This window comes from Carassius auratus, chromosome 44, assembly GCF_003368295.1.
Source record: "Carassius auratus strain Wakin chromosome 44, ASM336829v1, whole genome shotgun sequence".
Taxonomy (NCBI): domain Eukaryota; kingdom Metazoa; phylum Chordata; class Actinopteri; order Cypriniformes; family Cyprinidae; genus Carassius; species Carassius auratus.
The window spans coordinates 4,704,256-4,718,628 of record NC_039286.1 but is presented as its reverse complement, the minus strand read 5'-3'; the positions used below and the strand labels follow the sequence as shown (position 1 = coordinate 4,718,628).

Here is a 14,373-nt window from a genome sequence, read left to right as displayed (position 1 = left end):
CATTTTCTGTGAAGTCCACACCCCAAAAGTGAATCAGCTCTTACGTCAGACGTCTCACTCTGCTCAACACAACAGTTGAATCGACAGCAGTTTCCTGTCTTACAGACATCATCCTGAGAGATAAAAGGTAATGTTCTCTTCAAATTATTAATATGTTTAAAAGTTAACTAAAACTCCAATCATATTTTGTCAAAAATATTTTCTGTTCTTTTTTAGCTTACTGTTTTCCAAAACAAACTATAGACATACGTATTATGACAAATTCATCTAATGAGCATTCAACCTCAACATTTAGTTTTTTTTATCTCTCTGTACGATCCTTTATGCTCAACTTACAATTTGTATGTAAGCAAGACATTCAAGGCATTCACATGGGGTATATATAATATAAACAAAATATTGTTTTTAAAAACAACTTTACCTTTAAAAACTTAGTTATGTGTTATAATTAAAATGATTATTTCAGTTTATCATTTTTCCACACTATAATGTATGATTTAAAAGGTTGAATATATGTGATTTGTGGAACAATGGTAGAAGTGGAACTCTTTATTAACTAAATCAGATAAAAAATCAAAGATATTATTGGTATCATTTTAGCCTCTTATTAAACATTACTTAAGTAAGGAATAATTGACGATGGGCCGTTGAATTATTAGAAAGATAATGCACACATGAGGTGGTGATGCAGTCTCGACGTGATTCGGCTTTAAACACTCTTCTGCTGCAGTGTCTCTAAACAGCGCTGTTATTACAATTGCTACTGAGAAATGTCATGCGTAGCCTTTAAGTTGCTAAACTATATAGGCTAATGGATAAAATCGTCAGGGCAGTGCTGACAACACCTTTTTGTGTGACCGTCATTACTGTTAACTATGCGGAGTGATATGGAACTGTAATGCGGTCAAGAGTGCTGCCTGTAACTACGTTCGCCACATTCGTTTCCCAGAAAATAATTGAACACCTCAAAATGTTCGTCAGCCAATCAGATTCAAACATTCAACGGCCACATAGTATAATGGTTTGTTTAATAAGATGATTATTTAATGTTAAATCAAATGCTTAGTCAAACATCAATAAACTTTTAATTGAAAGTCTACAAATTGTTTTAACAGATATTATACAGTGATCAAACGCTTATTTGTTAATATAGTGCAACACCTTTCCTTTTACTGATACGGGTGAGGTTAGGTTTGGTTGTATGGATAGTTGGATTAATGGAAGTGTATGGGGTCAGTTTGATCATACAGGAACACTGTTCAAACTGTTTATATTGCAACATTTTGATAAATGAAGAAGCATTTTCTTGAAAAACTGATTTGTTTTCTCCTGTTGTGGTTTGATTCAAGGGAAATCCTGTTTAAGCATTTAGAACAGGGGAGCTTGTGGTTAGTTGTAACACATATGGTTTAAAAATGTCCACACATACTAGCAAAACTAAACTTACAGTATTTACTAGTTGCCATATCAACACTATATAAAGAAAAAATTCAGTCAAAATTCTAAAATCTTTTGAAGATGTCGCTGAACATTCATTCAACCATAGCAAAAGTACATTTCTGACTAATGTAATTTTTTTTATCTCAGTTTTTAGTGTTTATTTTAAAAAGACAAATCTGCTATTATTTTAAGCTCTAAACTGTTATTTGTCAGTTTAGATTTTCTAATGTTTCACTAGCTAGCAGAAGACTAACCGGTTTTAAATGGGAATGGGGAACATTGTTATTAATATACTATGCTATTATTTTGAGATTAGCAATGTAATTTACAATAATTACTTTCTTGAATTTTAATTAGAAACAATGAGAAAGTTAATGTTCAGAAATGATTATTTCAAGAAATGTAAAGCATTTTGGCTGGTCTATTTGTCAAACTTTGCTTATTTTTAATTCTTAAAAAAAACATTATTTTATTTGTAAAAGTGTATTTTATTTTATTGAAAAAACATTTTAGCTCATCTTGTGTATATATTTTTTTCTTTAGTAGATCAGATAACATTTTAAGTTGTCATATGATCAAGTTACAATGTGCCCCTCAGATGTTCAAATATGCCACACCTATGGGGCATGTTGTCACATTTCACTTCCCTTATTTTTTCCATTATTCAATTGCTGAAAGAGCTAGAATGGAAGGCATTATTATTGTAATATCATGCGCTTTGTACTCTAATGTTTCTCACTGGTGGATGAGACATGAATCTGACAGAGTTGCATTCAATCGTCCACCAATGCCATCTCTCATTGTGTTGCTGGTTAGCCTCTGGTCTGCATATGCATTGTGCATGTTTGTGTGTTTTGGAGGAGGGTTTTTGTGCTTTGGAGAGTGATTTGCAGTGAGGGCCTGTGATGCAGTAGACCCTTGCAGATCTACTGCGGGACATTTTAGGTCCAGAAAAAAAAGGGAAAATAAAAAAATAATGATGGCTTGACCCGTAGAAGTAAATAATTAGTGACTTTTATTTACAGTGTGCCAAAAAAATTATCCAGTGGCGAGAGTATATAATATTTACACAAGTGCTAAGTCCCAACAAAGCAGAGTACCAAAACAGAAATAAAAGGAAAAAATAAACAACAAATAATATGTATAAACGAATATCCACAGTATACAATACGTTTTTTATTTAGCTCACATCACCTCAGTAGCACGCTTGCTGACTTGGTAAACAAGCCTTGTTCTGAGCTTGGCCTCCCTTCTTATAGGCCAGGCTCCACATGGAGGGTACCATTGGCAGGTAAGTATTTAATATTACACTCCCATTTTAAACCATAAACTTCACATAAAACATTAATCATATGTTAACACAAAAACCATTAACCCATTATTAAAATATATTTTACTAACACAAATAATTAACATTCATTATATTTTCCCTTTTCCTGCTGAAAAGATAACACCTCCCCCCACACAGAACAACAATGGTTTTGTCGGACTACAATCGCGGGTTGTGACATCAAAAGCGAGCACCACCTGATCGTTTGGTTTGGCCGGCGCAACATGGAAGTCCGACTACTCCCCACACATACCCAAGACAAGATGAACTAAAAATACAACTTTAAACTAACAACCAAGCGTCTGTGTGATTGAACCGGGGTATGTCTTCTTTAAAGGGCATGTAGAGAGTGTGAAACGTCCGTGTGCCATTCTGATTACGTGTGCACCCACTCTCCGATGGCTAACCAGCCGGGGTAGGAATGAGGTATGGGTGTACGTACATGTATTTAACTGTGTGTGCCAGTACTGCCGTTCCCAACGGTGAAGATCAACTCTTCACATCACCTCCCCCCTCTCCAAGCCTTGTATTGTCCGGGTACCGAGACAGGTAGTCGGCAACCAGGTTAAGTCTCCCAGGCCGATGTCGTACCTTGAAACAGTAGGGCTGGAGAGCTAGGTACTATGTTGTGATGTGGGCGTTTTGATCTTTCATCGTGTGAATCTATGTCAATGCCCCATGGTCTGTCTCCAGGATGAACTCTCTCCCCAAGAGGTAGTATTGGAGGAACTCCAGGGACCACTTGATTGGGAGACACTCCTTCTCGATTGTGGAATACCTGGTTTCTCTAGGCAGCAGCTTCTTACTCAGGAAGACAACTGGCTTCTCCTCTCCTGCATTTCCCTGGGCTAGTACTGCTCCAATTCCCTTCTCTGAAGCGTCCACTTGCACCAGAAACTGCTGATTGAAATCGGGACTTTGTAGGACTGGCCCGGAGCACATCCTCTCTTTAAGTGTGCTGAATGCTTCCTCACAGGCACCAGTCCATGCCACCGGGTTCTTCCCAGTTTTGGTTAGCAAGTCTGTTAGTGGTGTTGCAATGTTAGCAAAGTCCGGAATAAATCTGCGGTACCAGCCCACTAGGCCCAGGAAGGATCTCACCTCCTTTTTCGTCCTAGGTCTGGTACTGTGCTGAATTGCTTCCACCTTGCATACCTGAGTTCGCAGCTCACCATAGCCAAGATGGTATCCCAGATAACTGGTCTCTTGCCTAGCCCACTCGCACTTTGCCACATTTAAGGTCAAGCCTGCTGCTTGGATCTTCTCCAGAGTCTGACGTAGATGTTCCAAGTGGTCTGCCCATGTATTGCTGTAAATCACAACATCTTCCAAGTATGCAGCAGACCACCCTTCACAGCCCTGGAGAACTTGATCTATTAGTCGCTGCAAGGTTGCAGGTGCCCCGTGCAGCCCAAAGGGTAGGACCGTAAATTGGAACAGTCCCACTGACGTCCTGAATGCGGTGTAAGGTTTGGAGTTCAGATCAAGAGGCACCTGCCAGTACCCCTTACACAGATCCAACGAAGTAATGTACCATGCCTGTCCTATCCGCTCCAGCAAGTCATCAATTCTAGGCATTGGGTAGGCATCGAACCTTGACTGGGCATTACGTTTTCGTAAGTCCACACAGACACGCAAGGATCCATCCTTCTTTGAACGATGACAAGGGGCTATTCCATTCGCTGTTGGATGGTTCGATTATGCCCAGCTGCTTCATCATCTCAATTTCCTCCTTCAAGGGTTTCAGTAGTCTCTCTGGTATTTGGTACAGCCGCTGTCGTGAAGGGGTTGAATCGCTAAGGTGGATGCCGTGCTGTACCAGTTCTGTCTGTCCAGGCCTCTGACAGAACAGTAATGGGAAGTGGTCCAAGAGATCTTGCATTTCAGCCCTTAAGGGATAATTCAGATGGCTCAAGTTCACCATTGCAGGGTGTCTCTGAGGTCTCACCTCTGGAGCAGGCTCATCCTCTTCATCCTCATCTACCTCACCTACCTTAACATCGGCGACCTCTCTGGTGTTTTATTGGGTACTTCTTTTCATTCCTTCAGCAGGTTTATGTGGTACGTCTGGTGCAATTTCCTCTTGTCAGGATGGTGGATCTCATGGGTTACTGGTCCCTTGCCACTTTGCCAGGAGCTTGTTCGTGGACGTGGGTAACAGTAACAGCACCTTTTGCCCCGGCTGTAATTGACGAAATCGTGCCTGTTGATCGTACCACTTCTTTTGTGATGCTTGTGCCTGCTGTAGGTTTTCTTTAGCTTCTTCTCTGTAACGCTCGAGCCGATTTCTCATTTCCAAGATGAAGATAACAATGCTCCTCTCCTGTCTTATCTGCTGGCGCCATCCAGGCCTTCTTCAGGCCCATTGGACCTGCCACCCATACAGGAGCTCGAAGGGGGAGAAGCCGGTTGAGGCTTGAGGCACTTCCCTGTAGGCAAACAAGACGAAGGGCAGCCACTTGTCCCAGTCACATCCTGTGTCTGTGACAAACTTCCGCAGAATATTCTTCAGTGTCTGATTGAATCTCTCCACCAGCCTGTCAGTCTGTGGGTGGTAGGGACTGGTTCTCAATGCAGTAATACCCAATTGCTGGTGGAGCTGCTTCATCAGGCGGGAAGTGAAGTTTGTCCCTTGGTCAGTTAGAATCTCCTCTGGGATGCATACCCTGGAAAATAGCTGGATAAGAGCGTGGATGATTTCGGCATAGTGATGGTGCGAAGTGGGAAGGCTTCTGGGTACCTTGTCGTGTAGTCATAGATGACTAAGATGTATTGTGTCCTGCACTGCTCTTCTCAAGTGGTCCCACAATGTCCATGGCAATGCGTCGAAAGGGGGTAGATATGATGGGTAGCGGATATAGTGGTGCTCTGCCCTCTCATCTGCTCTCCTCTAGCGCCATTGCTATGCGACAAAGCGGTAATCGGGAACACCTGGTGGTGGAATTGGGAAATCCTGCAAAGGCGGAGCATCTCATGCACTTCGTAGGGCCCTTCATACACTTCTGACGCCTTCAAAGTCTGTGGCCTTCTAAGTGTGTGCATTTAACTTTGAGACAAAGCTTAACTGAACTGATCACCTCCCGGCACCGTTCCTCCCCGTATTTCAGCGCATTCTTTTTTAAACCGCTGACCGCTGCGGTGCAGAGCTAGAAACAGGTCTGCGCTTTTCCACTCAAAAAAATCCTGGGCCAGTGTGCAGATCTTAGTTTTAAACCGCCCCGAACCTTGCTGTTCTCGAGCAAGGGAACCTATGACGTCAACAGGTGGAGCATCCACTACAGACCACGGGTTGGATTGTTTGAGAAACATCGTGCTACATCAACATATGAAATCATAGTGCCGGATAGCAGACGGTTCTTTGTTTTTAAATTGCTCTTGCAGTACAAGGATACAGAAAACACTGGGGTTTAAATACCCAATGGGTTAACTGCAAGCAAGATTCAACTTGATTATTTTAAGTTAGTTTATAACTAATGTAATGTGTATCAGGGACAGACTGGGACTAAAAAACGGCCCTGGACTTTGACTAGACGCGCGTAAACTCGACAACAACAACAATAACTCCTGGCATGAGTGTCACAAGACTTTAATTGTGGCTCATGATACCATACCATCCAAATTATAGCAATAGCACTGATGTAGAGCTGGAGTGGGTGTCTCTCTCTGCTCTTGGTCTAAGCTCAACCTGAATAAACAACGACGGAATTGATTTTTTTTTTTTTTTTAAACAGGTTTTATTCCAAGATGGGAAGGAATAGTTTATATAATATGCTGTTATAACATTATATTTTACAATATATTCCATGCTGTCTTAAAATTAATTTGTTACTTAATAATCTTAATTTATGCAGTTATTAATTAATTCATCTTACTGCACAGATAATAATACCACATCTAAATGAAAATGCACCATTACAAATTTAACTTCTGTATTCAAAATCTACAGAGCTTGTAAGCACTGTAACTGTAATGTTACCAACATTTTTAAAAGTACAAGCACAACATATTTCTTAATATTAGCTACTGCATGTGACATTTTACAGCTAAAATGTTGAAGTTTAGCTGTTTTAACTACTGTGATCATTAAAAATGTACCAACCTGAATATCACTTCTTAACATAATTTCTAGCAAGTACCTCTCTTTCTCCTCTCATGTTTCATACTTGGATCTGGATCTGCCTGTGGAACCCGCTCATCTTTCTTTCCCTCACCACTGGTGGCATGTTGCTGCATAGCTGTCTGACTCACTTCTTCACTGCTGCTAATATTTAACTGCTAGGCGCTGCTGCTGGAAAATATTGCTATATATTTCATTTAGTTTGGGAAATTTAGTGGCTTCAGTATATAAATTCCGCTTTTTTCTCTCTCGCCTTCTCAGCCCCACCCTTTTCTTTCCGTTTTTTTTTTTTTTTTTTTTTACCTCCGGCCGCGTTATGCATATTGTTTGTTTGTTTCGGGTTTCTATGCTTCTTATATCTAACGCTAACGTAATTTCTTCCTACTCTTCCACTTCTTATTCTTACTTGGCAGCCACGGCCAGTGCAGCTGGCCTACAACTTAAAGGTGTATTACTGCCACCTACAGTCCTGGAGTGTAAAACAGATTAGTGGGGGGGAGAAAAAACAGTTGATGATGACTGCGTGCGTGGCTGTTGGTGGGCCGGCCCGCCGGCCGTCCTGGAGTACCGGCCGTTCTGTGATTCTCCAGATCACACAGATGGCCAGTCCGCCCCTGATGTGTATTAACTTGTATTAATTAAAATTAGGCAACAACTTATTTTTTACAGTGAACAGAGTAATTATATGTTTTTAAAATAAAATAACCCACATTTTTTTAAACAAATAAACCAAAAACAAACAAACAAAAATGCATTTATATATTATAAAAATATATAATAATAAAAATCTATATTTCTAATTTCTGATCCCTTTACAATCTTAGGAATAAATTAGGCATTAGAGCCCCATATATATTTATAAATAATCATTATTAATCAAACATTAATATTCATTCATTAATAATTGGTTTTAATGCAACTTTGCCTTAGGGGAAATGGCAAGCTTTAAAAGCAAACAACATGCAAACTCTTGTGTTTCCTTATTAACCCTTGCATTTTACAAAATGACTACTGCTAATGATGTCCATAATGTCTCTAAAAAAGGAGCTGAGTGGTTTAAAATTAAATATCTTCAAAAAAAAGGAAAAAAAAAACATACAATACATAGGCTATATATGATAGTGATTTTATTAAGTATAAAAGTCATATCAAATGAGATTAGGAGACTCTTTCTCTTTTTTTTCATTTCCCTAGCTTTCATTTTCTGTGAAGTCCACACCCCAAAACTGAATCGGCTCTGACGTCAGACGTCTCACTCTGCTCAACACCACAGTTGAATCGACGGCAGTTTCCTGTCTTACAGACATCATCCTGAGAGATAAAAGGTAATGTTCTCTTCAAATTATTAAGGTGTTTAAAAGTTAACTAAAAATCAAAAACTTATTTTGTCAAAAATATTTTCTGTTCTTTTTTAGCTTACTGTTTTCCAAAACAAACTATAGACGCACATATTACGACAAATTTATCTAATGAGCATTCAACATCAACATTTTGTTTTTTATCTCTCTGTACGATCCTTTAAGCTCAACTTACAATTTGTATGTAAGCAAGACATTCAAGGCACTCACATGGGGTAGCTATATAAAATATTATATATATATAAAATATAAACAATAATAATTGTTATTATTAAACCATTCTATTATTTTGAGATTAGCAATGTAATTTACAATAATTACTTTCTTGAATTTTAATTAGAATCAATGAGAAATAGTCAATGTTCAGAAATGATTATTTCAAGAAATGTAAAGCATTTTGGCTGGTCTATTTGTTTTGTGTTCAACTGTCAAACTTTGCTTATTTCTAATTCTTTAAAATGACTACTGCTGATGATGTACATAATGTCCCTAAAAAAGGAGCTGAGTGGTTTGAAATTAAATATCTTACAAAAAAAAAGGAAAAAAAAACATACAATACATATGTATGATAGTCATTTTATTAAGTATAAAAGTCATATCAAATGAGATTAGGAGACTCTTTCTCTTTTTTTTTATTTCCCTAGCTTTCATTTTCTGTTAAGTCCACACCCCAAAAGTGAATCGGCTCTTACGTCAGACGTCTCACTCTGCTCAACACAACAGTTGAATCGACACCAGTTTCCTGTCTTACAGACATCATCCTGAGAGATAAAAGGTAATGTTCTCTTCAAATTATTAAGGTGTTTAAAAGTTAACTAAAATTCAAAAACTTATTTTGTCAAAAATATTTTCTTTTCTTTTTTAGCTTACTGTTTTCCAAAACAAACTATAGACATACATATTACGACAAATTTATCTAATGAGCATTCAACATCAACATTTAGTTTTTTTATCTCTCTGTACGATCCTTTATACTCAACTTAGAATTTGTATGTAAGCAAGACATTCAAGGCATTCACATGGGGTAGCTATGTAAAATATAAAATATATATAAAATATAAACAATAATAATTGTTAATATTAAACTATGCTATTATTTGGGATTAGCAATTTAATTTACAATAATTACTTTCTTGAATTTTAATTAGAAACAATGAGAAAGAGTCAATGTTCAGAAATGACTATTTCAAGAAATGTAAAGCATTTTGGCTGGTCTATTTGTTTTGTGTTCAACTGTCAAACTTTGCTTATTTTTAATTCTTTAAAAAAGCCCATTATTTTATTAGTAACAGTGTATTTTATTTTATTGACAAAACATTTTAGCTCGTCTTGTGTATATATTTTTCTGTAGCCTTCATACGGTATGAGTCATATTAAGCATTTTATGATGCCACTGTCAAAACAATATTTAGCCTAGGCATACCTTTTTGTACATTTACTGAACATTTGTTTAATGGCAACGACATGTATTGACTACTGAGCGGTGATTGCAGTCAGGTACAAAGCAAAGCACCATGTTGCTGACATTATTGTTAACCGCTTTCAAACACGCACACAATATATAAAATACACGATACCTATATAAAACACTATTAATTTACATGATTAATAATGAAAGAACTGCTATTACTGCACGTTCACTATATAAAATAAAATTCACTGGAGGAAAAAGTTTGCGCGGCCGTCATCAGATTTGGAAGTCGCTCAAAAGGCTCGTTCGTGGTTGTGGGCTTCAATCGAATTCAGTGAAGCGCGGTGGTTCATGGGATGAGTAGTTCCTTTGCTCGGAAATGAAAATATGTACACAGTGTTGTACCTTTGACTTTTTTTGGATTTTCTCTTACTTGTTTCACTCAAAATTATATGTTGTATGCTGTTTCAGCCAGTTCAGCTGTAGCTGGTTATCCTCAGATATGCTCTAAAACTCTTTAGATACGTATTTTTCCGAAAGTCAATGGGAGAAATGAATGGGAAATTTACCCATAAAATATTTTATAAAATAGAATTGGGATTGGGCCTTAAATCTCATTCACTAAGGACAGAGAAAATAAAAAGGCTTTAAAAAAATGTAACAGAAGCAACCCTGTCCTCATCATTTACAAATGAATCACTGTAAACAGGACACACCTTGAAACTGTTGGGGTGAGGTCAACAAATAAGGAAGAAGTACATCTAAAGTAAAAGCAAAAAATTAGAATATGATTTCATATGATGCGATTTCATGTTTTCCTGTGTCTTTGGCGTGTTAAAATCTAGTTCTTACAGATCCGTTAAGTCGCAAAGATTAAAGTATCTTGAGAGATAAAAGGTAACTTTTCTTTCAAAATAATATTGTATATAAATTCCCATTATTCCATTATTCATAAGCTGTGACTGAAATGACTGCTTTTTATCCCTCTCCACTTTCCTCAATTTTTTTAAATAAATTTTTTTGGTGAAAACTTTTTCTTCTCATGTGTAAATTTGTTTAAAAAGGTTATAAGTGTGTGATATGTTAAGCAGTGAAGAATTTATCAGAGAACATGGACCCATTTCACTGTGACGACTAGTTTACAAAGTTTAGCAACACCATAAACCTAACAAAGTTTTTCATATTGTCGTTAAGTAATGTTGTAACAGTCATCCACTGAAGATGAGTTGTAGATGAACCCATGGTCAGTTTTAATTCCAAATAAACAGCTAAACAGACCATGACTTGACAAATGTACATTTATAAGACCCTCCGTTTTGCGAGTTCACGTAAAGGGGAAGGGGTGTCTCGATTCTCTTTTGGCTGGAGGGGTAGGTGTCACAGTGTCTGGGTTGTGTTCCCTGGGTTTCCACTAGGTGTCCTCCTTTTCCCACTGTGTCTGTCACCTTATCACTTCCTGTTCCCTTCCTCCTTGTTTGAGTAATTGATTGTTCCCCACCTGTCTCCTGTTCCCTCATTATCCTTCTGTGCATTTATAGCCGGTCTGTCTGAGTCTGTGTCACGGAGTCCTTGTCTTATATGTGATACATTCCGGAGTCTGCTCTTGCCATGTGTTCTTGTCATTGTTTGTGATGTCATTGGATTTTCTGGTTTTGACCCTGCCTGAACTGTTTACCCTTTTGGATTTGCCCTTTAATTAAGACTCATACCTGCATTTGGATCTCTCCTTGTTTTCTGTTTCACCAAACGTGACAGTAGGGGTAAGGGGAAGGGCCAGATAGCCCTTCAAACTAAGATTTTTCGGGACCAGATTTCAAAGATATTAGGGTATGAAATATATGAATTATCTCGGCAACATGGCTGCTACATTGAACAAAAAGACACATAAATGTAAGCTTTTTTGGCATAAATAAACATTTTAACGAAAAGTAATCATTTGTTTTATGTTACATTCAATATAAGACAATACTTTGTGTTACATTACTTTACATTAAATTACAGAAAACTATTTAGCCTATACTGATTTTATAATACTGTCACGGTTTTGGTAAGGGAGGAACTCAAGTGCAGACAGGATTCTTAACACAAAGGGTTTATTACAAAAAGGGGAATACTCTTTCACAAGGCTGACAGGTAGGAACACATATGAGGAACACAATGAACCGACGCAAGACAGAGCACACTAGGAAAGCTAAATAGGGGAACAATTAAGACACGACAGGTGGCACAGATAGCAATCACGACACGACTAGGTTAACAAGGGGGGCGGGGCAAGGGAACGAGACAACACAAGCACATGGCCCAAAGGCAAGGCCATGTGCTTGTACACAAAACACGGGTCTGTCATGATCCTGCCTCAAGACTAGGAAAAATCAAGGACACGAGGGCAGAATCATGACAGAACCCCTCCCTTAAGGAGCGGCTTCCAGACGCTCCTCAAGGGAACATCAAACACGGGACATGACTGACATGACAGACTGGGACACAGACACAAACCAACAAGACATGACAAATCACAACAAAGGCAAACATGAGTACACAACGGCAGGGTTAGGGTGACAAATCAAAAAAAACAAACAGGGAAGGGGAGGGGGCGGGACCACAAAGTTCATGGGGGACAGACCAGGGCGGGTGGGTGGGGTAGGAATCTTAGGAGGACAGGACGAAGGCTGACGACGGGGGGTACGGGCAGGTCTGGGTGGTGAGGGGCGGGGAGGGGTCTCGGGACAACTGACAGGGGACGCGGGGCAACACTTACGGGACGCGGGGCAAGACTTACGGGACGCGGGGAGGCGACAGCTGGACACGGGGGGACAACATCTACTGGACACGGGGCAACATCTACTGGACACGGGGGGACAACAGGACACGGGACACCTACGGGACACGGGGCAACATTAACGGAACATGGGGCCACATCAACAGGACACATGACTATATCCGCAGGACACGGGGCAACACTCACGGGACACGGGGAGACGACATCTACAAGACCCGGGGAGACAACAGCAGGACACTCGGGATTTCTGGGGACAGGGTCTGGGGACAAGACAGGACTGACGGGGACTTCTAGGATCCGGACAAGACTAGACAAATAATCTGAAAAGGCTTTAGCAGCTAGGATAATTGGCATCTCCTTACAAGATGAGACAGACTGTACTAGAGTCTTTGCTGCAGAGTCGGCCGCGGCACTCTCCTCCGCTCTCACGACTGCCGACTTGCATACAGCTCTCTTCTTTGCCGGCTCGGGCACGCCAGCGCTCACCGCTGCTGGCTCGGGCACGCTCACCGCTGCTGACTCGGGCACGCTCACCGCTGCTGACTCGGGCACGCTCACTGCTGCTGGCACGGGCACGCCAGCTCTCACCGCTGCTGGCTCGGGCACGCCAGCTCTCACCGCTGCTGGCTCGGGCACGCCAGCTCTCACCGCTGCTGGCTCGGGCACGCCAGCTCTCACCGCTGCTGGCTCGGGCACGCCAGCTCTCACCGCTGCTGGCTCGGGCACGCCAGCTCTCACCGCTGCTGGCTCGGGCACGCCAGCTCTCACCGCTGCTGGCTCAGGCACGCCAGCTCTCACCGCTGCTGGCTCGGGCACGCCAGCTCTCACCGCTGCTGGCTCGGGCACGCTCACCGCTGCAGGAGGCGACAGAGTCGCAGGACCGGGAGACCCCTTCCTCCTCCTCTTCCTTCTAGGCCGCGGCGCAGAGGTCACCGCTGGGACAGAGACGGGTTGGGGGAGTTCGGTCTCGGGCAGGGCAGACTCTGACGCCGACGCCTCCGAGGCTGACTCCCACGACAATCGTCTCCCTCGCTTCATGGGGAGACTGCAGGCTGTGGAAGGCGCCTCAGGGCTCTGGGGGGGACTTGCCTGATCCCCCAGGGTTGCCACGGCCAGGACACGACCCTCTGGAATCGTTGGCAGGTGGGTAGGTGGAGGGGACCTCTGTGGCTCCTCCTCTCGACCGCTTGCTCCGGAGCGACCTCCCCTGGTCCCCCGGAACACCACTAGGCGAGAGCCCTCAAAAACATCCCGCTTGCTGGCTGATGACATCCAGCATTGCCTCCCGTCTGCTGAGTTCCTTGGTGGTCGGTTCATTCTGTCAGGGTTTGGCTAGGGAGGAACTCAAGTGCAGACAGGATTCTCAACACAAAAGGGTTTATTTACAAAAAGGGAAAACAAAAACCCACGAGGGGGAAAACAGGACTAGGGCAGATACAACAAATACTAAATAGGACTGATTAAACAAGATAAACAAAGACTCAAAACAGGAGAACACTAACTACAAATAACACTCACGGTTATACAGGATACAATATCTCAAAGGGGAATACTCTTTCACAAGGCTGACAGGTAGGAACACATATGAGGAACACAATGAACCGACGCAAGACAGAGCACACTAGGAAAGCTAAATAGGGGAACAATTAAGACACGACAGGTGGCACAGATAGCAATCACGACACGACTAGGTTAACAAGGGGGGCGGGGCAAGGGAACGAGACAACACAAGCACATGGCCTAAAGGCAAGGCTTGTACACAAAACACGGGTCTGTCATGATCCTGCCTCAAGACTAGGAAAAATCAAGGACACGAGGGCAGAATCATGACAAAAACAACTGAAACAGAAATGAAACAAGGAAAAGTAAAAAGATTAATCAAAACAATACTTATATCCCCTGCCGGTGTCCCTGTCCGGTGGAGTCGCACGGTAGAGT

General features: G+C 41.2%; 1 protein-coding gene across 11 annotated transcripts in view; it reads left to right on the top strand.

Moving 5' to 3' along the window:
* LOC113062213 (nuclear GTPase SLIP-GC-like) overlaps positions 1-14,373 on the top strand; it is a 37,442-nt gene continuing 23,069 nt past the window's right edge. For 4 of the 11 annotated variants that reach the window (XM_026231904.1, XM_026231900.1, XM_026231903.1 and 1 more), the window contains exons 1-3: positions 3-127; positions 8,082-8,212; positions 8,890-9,020. The gene's annotated coding sequence lies outside the window, so the exon portion shown is untranslated. Of the gene's footprint in view, positions 128-8,081; positions 8,213-8,889; positions 9,021-14,373 lie in introns of all 11 variants that reach the window. The other 7 variants (XM_026231896.1, XM_026231894.1, XM_026231898.1 and 4 more) reach the window with 4 other exon arrangements.